General features: G+C 38.7%; 6 non-coding genes across 6 annotated transcripts; 2 read left to right on the top strand and 4 right to left on the bottom strand.

Annotated features, from left to right (window-relative positions):
* Nucleotides 1-7670: 7670 nt before the first annotated feature.
* trnay-gua (transfer RNA tyrosine (anticodon GUA)) lies at nucleotides 7671-7759 on the bottom strand. Its single transcript is given in 2 exon segments — nucleotides 7671-7706; nucleotides 7723-7759. It is a non-coding gene; the product is annotated as a tRNA-Tyr (tRNA).
* A 538-nt stretch (nucleotides 7760-8297) lies between these two features.
* On the bottom strand, nucleotides 8298-8386 carry trnay-gua (transfer RNA tyrosine (anticodon GUA)). The gene is given in 2 exon segments: nucleotides 8298-8333; nucleotides 8350-8386. It is a non-coding gene; the product is annotated as a tRNA-Tyr (tRNA).
* A 589-nt stretch (nucleotides 8387-8975) lies between these two features.
* On the top strand, nucleotides 8976-9064 carry trnay-gua (transfer RNA tyrosine (anticodon GUA)). Its single transcript is given in 2 exon segments — nucleotides 8976-9012; nucleotides 9029-9064. It is a non-coding gene; the product is annotated as a tRNA-Tyr (tRNA).
* Nucleotides 9065-9431: 367 nt separating this feature from the next.
* Nucleotides 9432-9520, bottom strand: trnay-gua (transfer RNA tyrosine (anticodon GUA)). The gene is given in 2 exon segments: nucleotides 9432-9467; nucleotides 9484-9520. It is a non-coding gene; the product is annotated as a tRNA-Tyr (tRNA).
* Nucleotides 9521-9721: 201 nt separating this feature from the next.
* trnay-gua (transfer RNA tyrosine (anticodon GUA)) lies at nucleotides 9722-9810 on the bottom strand. The gene is given in 2 exon segments: nucleotides 9722-9757; nucleotides 9774-9810. It is a non-coding gene; the product is annotated as a tRNA-Tyr (tRNA).
* An 8049-nt stretch (nucleotides 9811-17859) lies between these two features.
* Nucleotides 17860-17948, top strand: trnay-gua (transfer RNA tyrosine (anticodon GUA)). Its single transcript is given in 2 exon segments — nucleotides 17860-17896; nucleotides 17913-17948. It is a non-coding gene; the product is annotated as a tRNA-Tyr (tRNA).
* Nucleotides 17949-18008: the final 60 nt, after the last annotated feature.

The following is an 18008-nucleotide window of genomic DNA, read 5'->3' as shown; positions in this document are numbered from 1 at the left end:
TTTTATCTTATGGTATCTTATCATATTGTATCTTATACAAACTCCCAGGTTTTTTTCTTGTTTAGGTGATCAGTTTGGATGAGTCCTAAGGTATCAGCATTGGAGTTGGAGGGGTCACATGATGGCTGTGGGATCACGCTGTGCTGTGAGTCCAGGTTCTGGAATGAGCCCAGGTTCTGGAATGAGCCGGTGGGTGTCTGTGTTTGGGTCGGTGGGGGTGGGAGCGCCGCTGAGAGGTGGGGAATGGTGAGAGGATATCTGGCAATGTGCTGCGAGACTGTGCTGACACAGGACACTGCGTCTTCATACAACAACAGAGCGACTGCTCTCCTGGGCACAAGGTGCAAGGGGGCTTCAGTAAGTCAATATTTACAGTGTGACGCTGACCACCTGCTCACAATATTATTAGGTTAGAGGGAATAATGTGATGGAGGCAAGAGCTCATAAATAAAGTGAAAACTAATAGCACAGCCATAAGAATATGTTCTGAGTCAAACAGTACTATTACCATTCACAGACACCTGCAACTCATTTCATATCCTATAAAAATCACTATTTTTAAACTGTAATTTTTTGTGAAACAATTTCCTGTTATTGTACAGATTTTCCCTGTTGTGTAAAACTACAGCAAGGAACTCATAAATCAATTTGTTCTCATATACATACATATATAGATGAATATTTTAGTTACTTCTAAGAACATGTTTTGTGAGTCTGCCGAAACCTAATCAGTCTACTGTTAACTCCAAATGAACGAAAAAAATATGAAATTGTCTACATATGTTAGTGTATATATTAGTGCTGTTGAATGATAACAATTTTTAATCAGATTAATCACAGGGTTTCTGTGGAGTAATTTTAAATAATTACAATTAAATATCATTCATTTTTAAAGCAACATGTTAGCCGAAGTGTGAGCAGAATCCCCGACTAATGCATGTTTTGCATTAATGTGGTACTTTAAGCTGGAAGTGCTTCGATGAAAAGAAAATTCCTTCCTGCAGAGTGTGCATATTACTGTATGTCGCTCGACTGTTCCGTCTTGGTGGTTTTTGTATTCAAATTTCCCACCAAAAGGCCAACGTGCTGTTTAGCGTCTTCCACTTCGAGTTGCTTGGTTCTGCCGCTACCAGATCAACTGGCCATGTGCACGACGGTAAGTCTACTTGGACAAACTGCCCGAAATGCATTGCCAGAGATGTATCAGGGATTTTGAGTCATTATGCGCTGGAGATGGGTTAATTGCGTTAAAATTTTTAATCAGATCAACCATGATGATGGATGAATCCCGCTTAGCGCATTAATTTTGACAGCCCTAGTATATACAGTACCGTTCAAAAGTTTGGGGTCACCCAAATTGATCGTTCTCCATGAAAACTCACGTTTTTATCCATGTGCTAACATAATTGCACAAAGGTTTTCTAATCATCAATTAGCCTTTCAACACCATTAGCTAACACAATGTAGCATTAGAACACAGGAGTGATGGTTGCTGGAAATGTTCCTCTGTACCCCTATGGAGATATTCCATTAAAAACCAGCTGTTTCCAGCTACAATAGTCATTTACCACATTAACAATGTCTAGACTGGATTTCTGAATAAATTAATGTCATCTTCATTGAGAAAAAACTGCTTTTCTTTCAAAAATAAGGACATTTCTAAGGGACCTGAAACTTTTGAACAGTAGTGTATGTGTGAAATATGTAGTAAGATCATAGAAAAAAGAATTATTTACATGTTGATTGTAAAAATATATAAATAAACATGTGCATACAGTCCTCATCAAAAACGCATATTTTTACAAATAGTAATCAGTTCTTTCACAATATTTAGCTGTAGAATTGCAAAGTTTTGCAGTATATACATCTACTAAAATATAATTATTTTTCATATTTGATGTTGTTTTCACTGTGCTTTAATATCACAGTATTCCACCGTCTTTTAACTTATTTTTCTGGTGCCCCTCCTCCCAGATTTTCAGTGTTTATCCTGACAATCTTTTACAGTGTAGCCGTTTCTCTTGTTTCCAGTGTTCTTGCTAAGCTAAAAGAACCAGATTCATATTTATCTGATTTAGGTTACACATATTTTAGTAATCAATAACCTCAACAGGCCCCAAAAAAGCAATAGTTTGGCATGAGGGCTTAAAAAAGCAGCGCCTGGTTTATCTTCATTCTGGCTGAGATGTGTTCTCTTGTTGGACAATTTGACAAGATAAATCAAGCACACATCAAAGCAGCTCAAATATTTAAAACCCCTATTCGTGTCTTGTATATTTTGCCTTCAGGTCTGAAAGCCAGGACCACAGAGGGCAGTGCGGCGAGGTGAACCTGGGAACGCCTGCAACAGCTGTGAGAAACCATCAGATCTGCCATTCCTCACACTTCAACAGCCAACAAGAGAGCGATTTATGACGGCCGGAGAGGGACGAAAAAGAGACGGAGGGCGAAAAAAAAAGGACAGACGGGGGGAGAAGGAGACATAAACAGAGAGAAAGAGGGAGAGAGAATGAAATAAACACAGAGAGGGATATGAGGAGTTGAAAGGAGATGTGATCAAACAAGCAAAATGAATGAAAAAGGAGCAGTAGTAATAGAACCAGGAAAGAGCAAGATTGCTGAACAGCGGTAGAAAACAAGACTTTAAACATGGACATTATGACATTTAAATCTTTAAAAGACGTCTACATACTGTACAAGCACACGGCCACTCCTGGCAATTGTTACTAAACACACAAAAGGGAAGAAGCAGGTTGGTAAGTGTGTACAAAGCCACTAAATCACTCTGAAATAGCACCAAGGTCACTCCTTTGACAGTGAACAACCAGAGCAGCAGGACAGCTGAGTGGATGGTAACACGGTGCTGCAGTTAGAGGACAAAGCAGCTCTCTTTAACGACAGGCAGCTCTATTTCCACAGGACTAGAATTACCTGGGGACCTGAAGTAATGTAGAAATCACTCCCCACGTCTGTGTTTCATGTGGCACATTCATGCAGAATAAGCAGTCTGTTTGTTTTACATAAATTCGCTGACATTAAACCCCCAAATAGGATACGAATAGCTGCCAAATCCTAACTGTTAAACCTGCTGAAAGACAGCAAATTGTCCCTTATCGATTGGTGCCATGGATCATCTCATCTGAACTTTCTGTGAATGCATCGATGAAGCAACTTTTATCTACAATAGCAAGCACAGCCTCCATATTCCGAAGCGGGAAAGAGACAAAGAAAGGTGCAGAGAAAATAAAGAATCTTGCACATTAGACTTCAAATCACAGAGATGCTAATTCGGACTAATATTATCACGAGACGTCTGTGTTTGGTGAAATATAGGGATTAAAATTACAGATGACATTGGCAGTTATTACAAATTACTAGAGGTCATCAGGGAATAGTCCAATACTCACTGGGCTGTAGGTCTCTGTTGGATTTTTTGATGTATTTAAACCAAAAAGACTAAAAATGAACTACTTTTCCTATGAATTTTGTCACAATAATTGATTAGTACAAAAGTACAGCCTCTCCGTTATTACAAAATCAACACCAATATTCTGAAAGTGTGACTCTCTATGGTAGTGAAAGTAGCATGGCTGGAATATGAAGGCTACTGGAGACTATGATGTCTCAGAATGATGTGGAATGATGCAACATGTCCACTACAACTTCTGGGGGGAGAATCAGCTCTAAAGTCATGTATGAATATATTTAGTTACTTAGCTAACGATCGGAGACGAGTTCAAAACAGCCAAAAGTCAAAATGCAAACAGTGTTACACTTGAAGGGAAAAAAAATGATCGACAGAAAAGCTGAAATAACTTCAGCTGTTCCTTTATATCAGGGGTGTCAAAGTCATCTTAGCTCAGGGGCCACATTTAGCCCAGTTTGATCTTAAGTGGGCCGCGCCAGTAAAATGGTAAGATAACAACCAATAATTAAGTCCAAATTTTTTCTTTGTTTTAGTGCAAAAAAGTACATTCTGACAATGTTCACATTTAATGAACTATCTTTTTACAAAACACTATAAACAAACTAAAATTTCTTAAGAAAAGTAAGTGAAATTTCAACAATATTAACCCTCAGTTTATCATTTGTGCATCACAACTTACAGATGACAGTGTGTCTATAAAAAGCACAAAACATTTAGTCTGGAACTGCACAATATAGTATTTTACAACTTTAAACTATTTTAAATTTCCACATCTGTGTAGTAATCCTAACACACCACACAAACTAAAGTGGGAACTTTTAAGGAAAAGGTTAAGGTATCCATCTGCCTCGTAAATGTAAAAAATTTATACAAAGAAAATGCATAAACGTTGTGGCAGCGCATCAACACACTAAACTCTGTCATACTGAAGCTGCTGACTGACACTATATTGCACAATATTCAAAGTTTTTAAAAATATTTTCACAGGAAGTATTCATTTTCACTTCTGAAATTTTTACACTTTACAAAGTCGTTCTTCGGGCCGGATTGGACCCTCTGGTGGGCTGGTTTTGGCCCGTGGGCCGCATGTTTGACACCCCTGCTTTATATTAACTACGTTATTATTCGTTCTGTTTTCACACTGTACTTTGACATATTAAAAACTCCTTTTACTGTAAATGCCAGTGATTCTGCATTTTTTTTTTTTTTTGGTAAATATTAACAATTTGCATCTTTACTCTAAATATCAGTAATTTTGGCATCTTATTTCTTCCACCAGCACAATCCATCTATTTATCCCTCCATCCATCCCATTACAATATTCATATCCTGAAATGCTAGTGTGTCTAAACAGCTGCATCTTCACACAGCATTCAAAAAGACATATTCTGGTTGATTTAAAGTGTTAATGTTGATATTCATTCTATTAACTGGGTTGTTTTCTGCCTTGATATCGAAACTGGTATCATGAATGTTTGAATTTCCGTGATATTGACCACTAAAGTTCTGGTTTTGTGACATCAACAGTCCCTGTAATGAGGTCAAAGCTCAGTTAAACTACATTTTCCAAGGTTTCTCCTCCAGTGCAGGTGTGTTTGACCTCCTGCCATCCAGGTGAGGATCAGCCTTCCTATAAAGCCATCCGACATGAAAGATATTTCCTTCTGCAGCTCCCCTCCAAATCCACAGGTTTCCTCCTGTCGCTTTCACCGCTTTCTTTCTGTCTGCAGTGGGTTGCTGGTGTGAACACTTGGTTTATTTGGTCTTTTAATACAAGCTGACCTTCGTCCCCTGATGTGTGTGCATGAGCATATTTGCGTATGAGTGTGTACGTCGGTCCGGAGAGCAGTCTCCCATGACAACTACGTCAACGACCCGGAGACGGTGTCGAAAGAAGACCACACCACACGGGCAGAAAACACACATCAAGTCAACGCACACACGCACACAAATAAACCTCAGCACGTATATAGCCGTATATCCAACCAAGCCGTATAGTGCACACAAGAATATGTGTGTATGTGTGTGTGTTTATGTGTGTTTTGGTCTTGAGGAAATCTTCAGCATGTGTTAGATGGATCCCCGGGGCTCTCGCTCGGCCCTGATTGGCCGGTCGGTTCGCTGTGTTTGTTTCCACAGCGACAGAGCTGTCACTGCCTCCCGCCACCCAGGTAGAGCTGTCAATCACACGGGCTGGCAGCCAACCACATACAGGCCTCACCGCAGCCAATCACAGCCCACGTTATTACCGAATTATTACCGAGCAATAATCATCCTCTAGAGGAGAAATTATGGAGGACAAAAGAAGCAAAATATATATCGATTTATCAAAGTTTTTGACTGAAAAGCATGAAGATGAGGTAGAGTTTCAAGCATTTACTGATCAGACAACACACCAAGAGACACACCAATGCCCTAAAAAACTCACACTAAAAGCAGCTAACTCATTCTTATACCTGACGTCATGTAGGTGATGAGCTGGAAGAGCCTATAAACACTGCTTAAAAAAACAATGAAAAAGAACAAAACCTGAAAATCTGGCAGCAAGGGTGCTAAAAATACATTAAAAGACTGTGAATATAACTGCATATATCTGTAAAATAATGATATTTAAATACAGTAAAAAGATTGTGTCATTTTACGGTCAAAGGTAAAAGAACAAATTACTATTTCTCAAAATCCAGATCTTTTTTATGAACACTATGTCCAGTTTCGGGCATTTATTTTGTTTGTTTGTTTGTTTGTTTGTTTGTTGCTCTTACAGTTTAAATGAGTCCCTTTGTCTGTGGTTTAAAAAACATTATCTGTAATTTAACAAAACAGGTAAAAATCTGTTAAAAAATTAAATCTTGTCTATTACTATTTTTCAACCCTTGATGTAAAAAAACCTCTTTCTTTCTTTCTTTATGCTGATTTAAATACAGCAAAAAAATGTATAATTTTATGACTCAAATGCTGTAAAAGAACAAATTACCATTTGTAAAAATTTTATATTTTTAACGTGGATTGCATTTACAGTTTGGTCCTTTTTCTTTACAGTCAACATGTAAATTAATCCTTTTTTCTGTGATTTTACCGAATAGTTACCATTATTCATTCCTTAATAGCTATAATTTTTCTTTCAAATGACATCAAATATCTGTCAAAATAACAATAATTTTATCGATTTAAATACAGTAAAAAAAAAAAAAAAACAAACTAAACTAATTTTAGTCACATATGCTGATTTCACTAGCTATTCTGTGTATTTTAACAAAACTGAGAAACCTGTAAAATGTCTGTTAATTCTTTTTTTTAAAAAAGCCCTTTTTATTAATCTCTACATATTTACATACAAATAAAGAATCTCAAACCAAAGACCTGTTAGTTTACTGTAAAAATAAAATATCGGAGTTACTGATGAGCAAATAGTCAAACACAAAAGGTGAAATAATGTGAATGTGCAGCATAAATGGCAGAAAAATGCTTTAGTTTAACATAACATTTATAATTTACTTAGCTGTCAGGGACATGCATGCTTTGATTAAAAAAAAATCTTGAACTGACAAACACAAATCACTCATCATATGTTTGTAGTAAATATAACATGCAGCTCTATTCATGTGAGCTTTTTGTGGAAATAGGACACACCTGTAACAATACTTCAAAGGCTGCAGCACTGACAATAAGAATTGGAATCTGAAAACTATAATTTGTCCTCCAGTGTGTGAATCATTAACAAAGATTTCTCATTCCATCAAATCAATCGTGCTTCAAGCAAATATTTTGTCCCAAACTAAAGAAGTTACAGTTTAAGATTTCTTCCAAAGTCATTCCTGCTGCTGACACAATAAAATGAAGGGTCATAAAAAAGTAAAAATAGAGGCCTTTCTATTTTGGAGTTGAGGCGTATCAGAAGGCGATGAAAAGCAGATGTAACACAATGTAGAAGTCAGGGTCTTACAGTGCAAAGTCACAGAAGCAGGACTGTCACATGTTCACAAAAATAGAGAACACACATGACGATCAGACGAGAAAGCAGGAAGAGAAGGTTGGGCAGGAAGCTTTTCCAGGTCTGTGGGTTTTTAAATTATTCATATATGCACAGGTACATGAGCCACTGATTCGCACAACAAATTCAATCACCTACTCTTTAAGACATTGGCCTAACAATTAGGGAAATTTGAGATTAACTGTCCTCCTTGCATGTTGTCAGTGTGACCCAGAGATTAAACCACCAACAGCCCAATGAACACAGAAAATGTCCTTCGAGCCGGATTTGAACCAGCGACCTAAGGATGTCTGTTACTGTCACTCTACAGTCCTCCACTCTACCAACAGAGCTATCGAAGGGGCTGAAACAGTGACTATATGTACACAATGACAAACAAATTATGAGTATCAGTTATCACAAACAGCAGCGAGCAAAATAGCACTTTAATCCATCTATACTCTATTCTCTTTCCAGAACGTCAAACACTGCTGTTTTGTCAAAGCTGCTAGTCGTCCCAGAGATACAGCAAGTGTTCATGTTATTATTTGACAGAGACAGATGTATAGGAGTCTTTCTAGTTTAAAACAACAGCATGAGGAGGTTGGACGAGTGTTGGTGCCATAAGGTCAATGTTACACTTTCTGCATCAGTGAGGTCATTAGAGTCCACTCCTGTCCAGGTGAAGTAAATTCTATAATTCCCATAAATGTGTGCGAGTCGTACAGGGGCAGTAATGAGCATGCTCAGTGGTAATGTGCATGCATAGAAAGCACAGATATATATTTGACCCCTAACATTCAGATATGCAGCCACTTACTACTCAAGATACTGCCCTAACAATCGGGAGAAATTTGACATTTATTCAAACCTTCAGCAGCCCAGTGAGCACAGAAAATTTCCTTCGAGCCGGATTTGAACCAGCGACTTAAGGATGTCTGTTACTGTCACTCTACAGTCCTCCGCTCTACCAACTGAGCTATCGAAGGGGCTGAAGGTTTGATTGTATGTAGAGAACAACAACCTAATCATGATTCAAGCTGTATTAACTGTAGGGCTTGAATAAACCAAATCAGTGCTTGGTTAACAAAAATAATTGCATGATTTTAGAACAGAAATCTGCTTTATTTTAAATCTCAGGTCATTAAAATGATTTAATTTGCTGCAAAAACCAACTACTTATGTATATTTAGGCTAAGATCTATCTTTGGCTAATGCAGTTGTAATTTCAGAAATTAAATGAATATGGGTAGGTGCATACTGGTCAGCTCTCAGTTGTTTATCACTCGTATAAATTAATGAGGGTAAAATGATTTTAATATGTTGCCTTTTATGTTGATAAAACCAAAAAAATATAAATTCATTTAGACTAATTATGCCAGCAGGCAAAGTGTACTGTGGTCCATTTTATTGATCTAGAGATAAAATGCAGATTTCTTTTGTCATCATGACCAATCAATTGGTTGTATGATAATTTTTGTTAACCAAAGTATTATTTGGTTGATTCAAGCCCTACAGTTAATACAGCTTGAATCATGATTAGGTTGTTGTCCTCTATATACAGTCAGACCTTCAGCCCCTTCGATAGCTCAGTTGGTAGAGCGGAGGACTGTAGAGTGACACTAACAGACATCCTTAGGTCGCTGGTTCAACTCCGGCTCGAAGGAGGTGACATTTTCAGTAGCTACCATCTCAGTGGTTTGGTCACACTGACCATTTATCAGCAAGTTAATCCAAAATCACTGCGTTCGTAAAAGGGATGTTGTAAAGAGCTTTGGAGAAAATGCGACCTATTCTAAAATCATGTGATATATTTAATTTCAGGTTATTAAAATGAGTTAATTTGCCAAAAATACTGTTTATGTGTATTTAGACTAAAATTGGTCTTTGGTTGACTACAGTGCTTCACCGCTGGTGGTGTGATCCTGGTTCAACAATCACTCTCATGAACGTAGTGATTTTGGATTAACTGTCCTGCTGATAAATGGTCAGTGTGACCAAACCCCTGAGATGGTAACTACTGAAAATGTCACCTCCTTCGAGCCGGAGTTGAACCAGCAACCTAAGGATGTCTGTTAGTGTCACTCTACAGTCCTCCGCTCTACCAACTGAGCTATTGAAGGGGCTGAAACATTGACTATATGTACACAATGACAAACGGATTATTATCAGTTATCACAAACAGCAGCCAGCAAAATAGCAGTTTAATCCATCTCCACTCTCTTCTCTTTCCAGAACGTCAAACAGTGCCGTTTTGTCAAAGCTGCTAGTCATCTCAGAGATACACAAAAAGTCCACGTTGTTGATTGACAGCACAGAAAATGTCCTTCGAGCCGGAGTCGAACCAGCGACCTAAGGATGTCTGCTCCTGTCTCTCTACAGTCCTCCGCTCTACCAACTGAGCTATCGAAGGGGCTGAAAACAGACATGGATGTACATCACAATAAACTACTGAAGAGCTCTGCCGTATTAAGGCAGAGTATCATTTATCACAGACAGCAGCAAGTGAGCAAAACAGAGGTTTAATTCAATGATGCTCAGTACAATAACCAACCTGTTCTTATTCACAGAACATCAAAAACTGCTGTTCTGCTGAAGCGGCTGGTATCTCTGAGATGCATACCAAGTTTTTCTTTGCTATTAGTGCCAGTGTTAGAATTGCAAAGTGTTTAAATTCAACATTGACAGACCCATAAGAGTCTTTCAAGTTTAGAGAGCAGCAGTAATGTAAATTTCATCATCTTTCCAAGTCTACAAGAGTCCTACAAAGACAGTAATAGCAGTAGTGGTCATGTGTAAAATTAACAGATGCCAGTCTACTGCGTATTTGTTATATTGATCCAAGCAGGCTAGAAAATAGCATAATAACAAGTCCTATGCATCTGTGTTGTCTGATGTGCATCCGTAAGTGATTTTAATCAAAAATTAAGTCACAGGACTTTCCCTAAAGTTCATGATCTGTGTTAGCCTATTATGTTTTCACTTGGTTCAGTTCTCTTTAGGCTAAATGTCTTCAAGAACCAAAAAGAGAAGTCCAGTTGCACTGACTGAAGATCCAAGGATTGTTGTTTCTGTAAAAATACGCACTTTCACAACACTAACCAATAATTACTAAGCAATCTTGTTAGAATGAAAAGGAACAACAGTGGTGATACCAGATGAGAAAAATTTACTTCATTCTCATTGTGTCTATGTCTGGACTTCAGGGATTTCTTTTACGGGTCAATTAAACCACCTCATACTTAGAAAAATTAAAATAAAGGTAACCAATGTGTTCAAATGTGATAACAAGAGGTTCTGATCACCTGGGAATGAGAAAGGGTTCCGTGACATCTGCAACTAAAACACAAATTTTCTGACTAGTCTCCGAGTTCTTCAGCAAAATATTGCAGGTGTTGCAGATTTTTAAAATGTTTTCTAAACATTTATCCATTGTATTTCTACCAAAACACCAGCTGTCCTCCTGCTAAAAGCTTCAATACCAATCATTCACTATTAATTTAACTTGTTTGGATATTTTTCTACCAGTGTGTATATAATGGAAGCTGATTGCTCACCCTCCGTTCTCCTTAACCCCAGTGTGTGTCTGCATGTGTGTGTTATGTTAACAGGCTCATTTCCGCAGATTTCACCGTGGATGTTTTTGTCGGTTTAAAAACTCCTGTGGAAATCCAACCTCTGCTTCCTTTCTGCAAACCCCAGAGTCAAAATACACTTGTTTAGGCTTCGTGGGGATTACAGAGGGGTTAGCTGGGGCCAGAGGAGAATTAGTGGATGGGTCAAGGTGGATGAAAAACTTTTTGGAAATGCGGTTAAGAAGCAGAGTTTAGTCAGATGTGTTTTTGGAAGTGAGGATGGATTTTGCAGGTTTGGGGTAAAAAATAGCTCAGAAAATTCTCTTTTCCTTCTTTTTCTGTTTTCTATTTGAGAATGAAAAGTAGAGGAGGCTTTCAATGAACAGAAAGCAAACGTAAAACGAAAAGTTAGTATAAATATAGCAGCGGCAGGCTGTTGTAGCCGCTGTTCCAGTCTGAGCAGTGTGCTGAGGGGTTAATTAGGCGAATCAGAGACTAATCCCTCTCCAGGGTCATCTGCTGGGGTCAGGCCTAAAAAGAGAGAGGTCACAGCAACATCCGGCTCAACGCATTAACGATGTGTTCATACTGTAGGCCTGTGTGTGGGTTTGTCTGTCATTTGTTTGTACATCTGAGTGTATTTTTAAAGACGTTTCTTTTAATCAGCTTGTATCTTAAAATCAGTCATGTACTGCTGTTGAAACGCTGAGCAGCTGCAAGCATCTGCTGTCACTGTGTGGTGTTTATTCGGCCAAATGGTAGCAGATGGAACAGTATTGATGATCGGCCTCTGATCGCTAGTATTGATCGGTGACTACAGTGAAGAGGCTTTACTGTATTCAGTTCGGCAGGCTCACAAACACACTGAAGGAGCTACTGTAGCCCGCAGGGGACAAACAGCTCCGAGTGTGTGACTGCTGAGCAAGGACAGGGATTAACACCAAACACACAGATGTGTGTTACACAAACACACACACTCCCGATTGGCGCACCACAGACTGAACACATTACATGGTCACTACTAAAAACAAATGCATTCAGATTTTCATGTGTTTCTGATTGAGTTTTTGCAGTTTTTGTAGTAGTGTATTAAAATGCCTAAACAGGCAGAAAATGGATAATTATCTCCTTCACTCTCTAAATAAAACCAACATCTGGTCAGAAGTAGGACAGCCACTGCAGTTATTCAGTTATTATTTAGTTATTATTGTATAAGTCCAGTGTGACTCCCAACTCCTCATACAAACCCGCTATGTCCTTTTGAGCATCTCCACTGTGTTGATCTTTATTTGCATTCCAAATTGAATACTTGATTTTTACTTTAAGTACATACAACAGTTGCTCTCATAAAGTACGTAATGTTTAATGCAGTATGCATACAATTGGGATAGATTACTTCATCATAATTTGCCATAAACTTTGACCATCCACACTATGCATTGGTGCAAGTTAGATCTTTTTCTGGTGTACTACATTGTCTGGAAGTATGGATATTTGAACACATTTGAACTTTAAATCAGATGCAGACTTTGGAGGAAAGACTTTGAGAAGCCCTTCAAAATGGGTTCCTAGTGTTTTAACAGAGCACAGTGGGTAAGATGGGATTACAAGGATGATGACTTATGTACTATTCGTATGAGATTAGTATTACCTCCGGACCAGTGGTGATTTGTACTAATTGTGGAGGATGTCTGTGATCTTAATCTCATACGAATGCACCATGTCTGTAATTTGTAAAGTAAAAATTCCACCGCAAATTATCAACCATATTTTGCTAAACGCCGATGTCCTGTGATAATACTAGTCCTGGGGGAATCTGCACATCTGTAATCGGGGGGTATTTTAGTTATTTTTTTTATTGCGCATCTTTTTCTACCTCTTTCCTGGTTGAATTCTGGAGACTGCGGTGGAAATTATTGACAGTATTTTAGGTGCAAATGCAGGAGTAGGCCGATTCACAACAGGCCTATGATCCATTCACAGAAACGGCAAAATCAGATCAACAAGAAGAAGGAAATTTGGGAAGATACTGAGATGGATGACATGCGTAGCAGCATTCAGTGAGAAACATTTTTCTAGGTCTATCTTTCAACAGGCTCAATACAAACGCCCTGACGGCCCGCTATCCTGACAACGCTGCCCGCTGTTCTCAAGTCACGTTGCTGCTTTGACATATTTACTGTTGCCATGACGACTACATACCACGTTAAAAGTGATCATTTTAACCCGAACCACAAGCTTTACATAATCCTAACAACAGTGGATGTTGCGACGTGCACAGATTTGACCTCGTATCCAGGCTGTAATGTCAGTAAATTCGAGTAAAATATAGACTTCGCTTATCCCGTGTGAACTGCAAGAAACACAAACGTGGGGGAGTAATTCACAAATTACCAGAGATCCCCGGGTAATACTAATCCCATGCGAATAGGGCTTTAGATAGCTACATGTAAAAATCATAGCACAGTGCAGCAGTACACCTATGACATGTCACTGAAACTATAAATGTGCTTGTTGGCACTAGACCTGAGTGCTAAAATGACTTTCATGCATAAGATGCAAAATGTGAAATCACATAGCAAAAATGCAAAGTTCAGTTGCATGAACAAACCAAAAGTGTGCTCCCTCACTGGCTCATAAACAGCCTATCATACTCCTTGATAATGGAGCCCCTTCGCCCTCCTTCGCTCATTGTGGCTTCCATGTAGGTCTCCCAAGGTACGCTAGTCCGCCAACACCTGGGTCTCCTGTCACCCCTGTCTGCACCTGTCTTGGCAGAGTTTAGGCTGGTGAGGACCGATGATTGCCCTTCCCAGATAGAATTCATGATCTAAAAATATCTACCATCTAAGCGATTCACTTCCAGTGGCCAGTTGACAGACTTGCCCTCGGGGTGCACACAGAGGCCGGTGTGGGCTCTTTGTCCAGTGACATTGAGTCCAAACCACCTTAGCCTGAGTGGGCACAAAAGCTTCACTCTGGTCGCCCTCCACGTGCCTTTGCTTTCTTTATGTAATGTGCACCATGGTAAGATCATTCTTTTAAGCTTATTTATTTGTATTCGTCTATACTTTTCAGTGTTGTGTTGACAGTAAAATTATTACCTGTGTGTTTTGATAAATAGCCTAAAGCAGCTAAATCAAAATTAAACATTATTTTTCATGGTCTTTATTGCAGATAGGGCAATAAAAAGTATAATATTGACTGAAATGATGCATCTCATGATGACATTTTTCAGCTATATATCGCTCAGCCCTAGATAGCACACAGTCCTAATTCTGTCAGCAAATTTGGTTCAGAAAGATTCACTAAGCCTGCTAACACCCCAAGGAAAGTTTCAGATGTCCTCATTGAAAAATTCTTGCCTCTTCTCACTTCACTTCAGTCAAACACACACACACACACACACACACACACACACACACACACACACACACACACACACACACACACACACACACACATACACTTGTGTATGTAAAGACACTCTCAGCTGAGTTGCCACATGCACACACATGCAGTACAGTATGTAAGGTATCCTGGGCTCGGCTCAGACGACGCAATTCGACACCCAACTCCTTAACAGTTCACAGAACCAGACACTCTATTTAGCAGGTTACCGAGCAACACATCTCCAAGCTTTGATTTTTAATAGGCTGCCTCGAAGGCACACATTTTATTTCGTTGGCTTAAGACACCGTTTATCTATAGATTTATATGACATATACGAACTCTGACCAACTCCCTTCCTGTTCACACCTCCTTAGCTCCTGCATGTATGCATACAGCACTATGGGTATATAAGAGCTGCTGCTTCCAGATACACATTTGTATCTCTGAAAATGATTTTTATTTTTACTTCATTAACATGTCAATATGTTGTTTTTATATGCTGGAAGGAATCATGAATGAAATCATCAGTCAGCACCATGACTGAGCATTTCCACCTTCAAACTTCAATCTGCAGACTTCCAGGGTTTCATAAGTAACAAAACTAGCGATCCAATCCTGTCAACTTGCAGAGTGGAGCTTTCGGTAATATTATTCTTCGTCAAAACTGGTTTACAGCTCAAACATCACGTAATTAGTGTAAAGTAGTTCTAGCTAGTGGCACAGTGGTTGGTTGTGAAAAAGGGATGGACTTTATAGATCTAAGTAATCTAAGTCATTTGAAGATTATTTTCACAGACAAACTTCTAAATGTGTAACTTTGATAGACAAGGATGAGTTTTTAGTGGTTTAGTCAACCAGTGGAAGGGACTTTAGTCCATGTTAGTCCATTTTAGATACATGATGGTTGGTGCACTATAAAATATAATGTAGCTCAAGAATAGCTAAACTTCTCACATGGTTAAATTTCAATAAATGATAAAATGATCCAATCAGAAATCAAAAAGAGAGAGAAAAAGTTTAAAAACTGAAAACAGATTTTTTACATTAAAACTCTTTTCTTCTTTCCTCAGATTTATTTGCTCTCCTAGTATATAAAACTGATTATAAAGTAGTTCAAACCAGCTCCACCTGCAGTGGCTCAAACAGTAACATGCTGCTGACACACCAATGCTTTGTTATTAATAAACAATGATAGCAGATAGAATAATATATCAGTCAGTGGGACCAAAGCAGGACTTTCACTTAAATACTTATACTAATTTTTCTGTGACGTCAGTAGGATTTTTCATTCGATTGCATTTGATTTTATTGTGCAACTGTTTTAGGCTTAAATTTCTTTCAACAATAAATTCCAACACATTTAATTCTGGACATAACTCGCCAGAATTTGGTTGTTTCATTTCCTCTTTAAGTGAAAGGTGTGAATAATTTGTCACACAAGACACAAGGACGTGGAAAAATTAACAGTCTTGATACCTGTAGTCATGGCAACAGTGAAAAGATGGCAACAGTTGTAGCCTCCAAATCCTTAAGATATAGAAAAATTAATAATGCAAGACAAAACTTTGGTTAGTATGTCTTTAGCTTGTGTTGCTAAAACTGGCTGGCAGCTAAGAAAAATTAAATGACTAAACATTTTCATGAACATCAGGTATCAAAATTCACACACAGGCCTAAAGAAACCAGTTATCCATCAACAAACACACACAACATCTAAAAGAGAGCAAACCTCCACAGCAACACACAGGAAACCACCCTCGTCCTTTCCACACCAGCTTCACTGTACGTGTGTGTTATTATCTCCTCACAAAGACTTATGGGAGTCTCTCTGCAGCCGCAACGTTTCCCAGCTGGATCGTTTTGATAACTGAGTGCTTGTGAATGCGCGGCTTTGTCTTCATTACTGTATGGAAAGCATATGTGTGTGTCTACTCGTGTTTGTGTGAGCCATCCGCCGAGGCTGGTGTCAGCCACGCAGGTGTGAAGGTGTGAAGGAAATGAAATAAACCGCCTTCAGTGTGTGTGACCTTGTGTACCTGTGAACGTGGGCGTGTGAGAGAGTATTTTAGTCTGAGCGACTGATACTGAACCTCTCGAACTCTCACACTGACACCTACACTGGAAATAAAATCATGTGTTTGTGTTTTCAGGTTGAGTGTCCATGTTTGACTTTTGTTGTGTTGTTGTGTTACCTTTCTGATGATAGGGGAGAGTGTCCCTGGTGGGGGAGGGCAGAGAGGACAGAGGGGGGTAGCTGCTTATTACAGGCATCCAGAGAGCAGGACAGATGGTTAGACACTGGTCAGGGTTACACAGCAAAAGGCTGTAAAACAGATATGAGAAAACCATGTGTGTGTCACCTCGGAGCACAGATGCACACATATGTACGCCCATTCATGTGCACATTTGAGAGGAAAGGCTTGGCAGCAGGAAGAGAGACGACTTTCACAAGGCGAAAGGTGCAATTTGGGATGAGAGGTTCTGGGAATTTTCTCACCACATTTTTTTTTAAAAGATCTTGAACAACAACAGCATAAAAAAACAATATTAGAAGTCTGACAGTTTGAAAATAGTGACTGCAATTTATCTATTGGACAGAATTAAGGCACATTATTCCTTAAAATTCCAGACATAAAGTGACAGTTGGAAAACAATATGCATTATTGTCTATCTGCTGGTAAATATGCTCTCAATCTGAGCAAATTCTCATTAGTCAGACAATCGCTAATGTTTCCATTTCTAATGTTTTCCTAAGAAAAGAGCTGCATCAGTAACTTTCCTGGATTAATCCGTTATTTCTGCCAGCAGAAGGAACACATTACCTGTAAACGCTTCCATATTTTCACAACTTTCAACTCTTCTAAACAAAAGGATGCTGCTAGGTCTAACTTATTTAACACCTACTGAACATTTACTAAGTGTCAACTCCAAATTAATTGACATTATGTAATTAAAAAAAAAAAAAGTAGTCTGTTCGGCTGCATTATGTTCAAATGGATGGACAAAAGTCAAGAGTAAACTTTGCACACAGCAGTTTTATATCACAGCTTGACAACCAACATGTCAGATCATCTAAGAACAGCAGCTAACTTGTTTGTGTTCTATTCCTCAATAGTTCTTATTGTTGATGCAGCTCTAATTTCAAAAATAAAATGAATATGGGCAGGTGCATACTGGACAGCTCTGAAATGGTTATCACTCGCATAAATTAATGAAGTTAAAATAATTTAATATGCTGCAAATACACGCCTTTTATATTGATAAAACTAAAAAAATATAAATTCATTTAGACCAATTACGTTAGCAGGCAAAGTGCACTGTGGTTGACTTTGTCCATTCAGAGATAAAATGCAGATTTCTTTTGTCATCATGACCAATCAATTGGTTGTATGGTAATTTTTATTCACCAAAGTTTGATTTGGTTGATTCAAGCCCTACAGTTAATACAGCTTGAATCAGGTTGTTGTCCTCTATATACAGTCAGACCTTCAGCCCCTTCGATAGCTCAGTTGGTAGAGCGGAGGACTGTAGAGTGACACTAACAGACATCCTTAGGTCGCTGGTTCAACTCCGGCTCGAAGGAGGTGACAGTTTCAGTAGCTACCATCTCAGTGGTTTGGTCACACTGACCATTTATCAGCAG

The sequence above is a fragment of the Amphiprion ocellaris genome, chromosome 12 (genome assembly GCF_022539595.1).
Source record: "Amphiprion ocellaris isolate individual 3 ecotype Okinawa chromosome 12, ASM2253959v1, whole genome shotgun sequence".
NCBI lineage: Eukaryota > Metazoa > Chordata > Actinopteri > Pomacentridae > Amphiprion > Amphiprion ocellaris.
The sequence above is the reverse complement of the archived record's forward strand: the minus strand, read 5'-3'. Positions and strand labels throughout refer to the sequence as shown.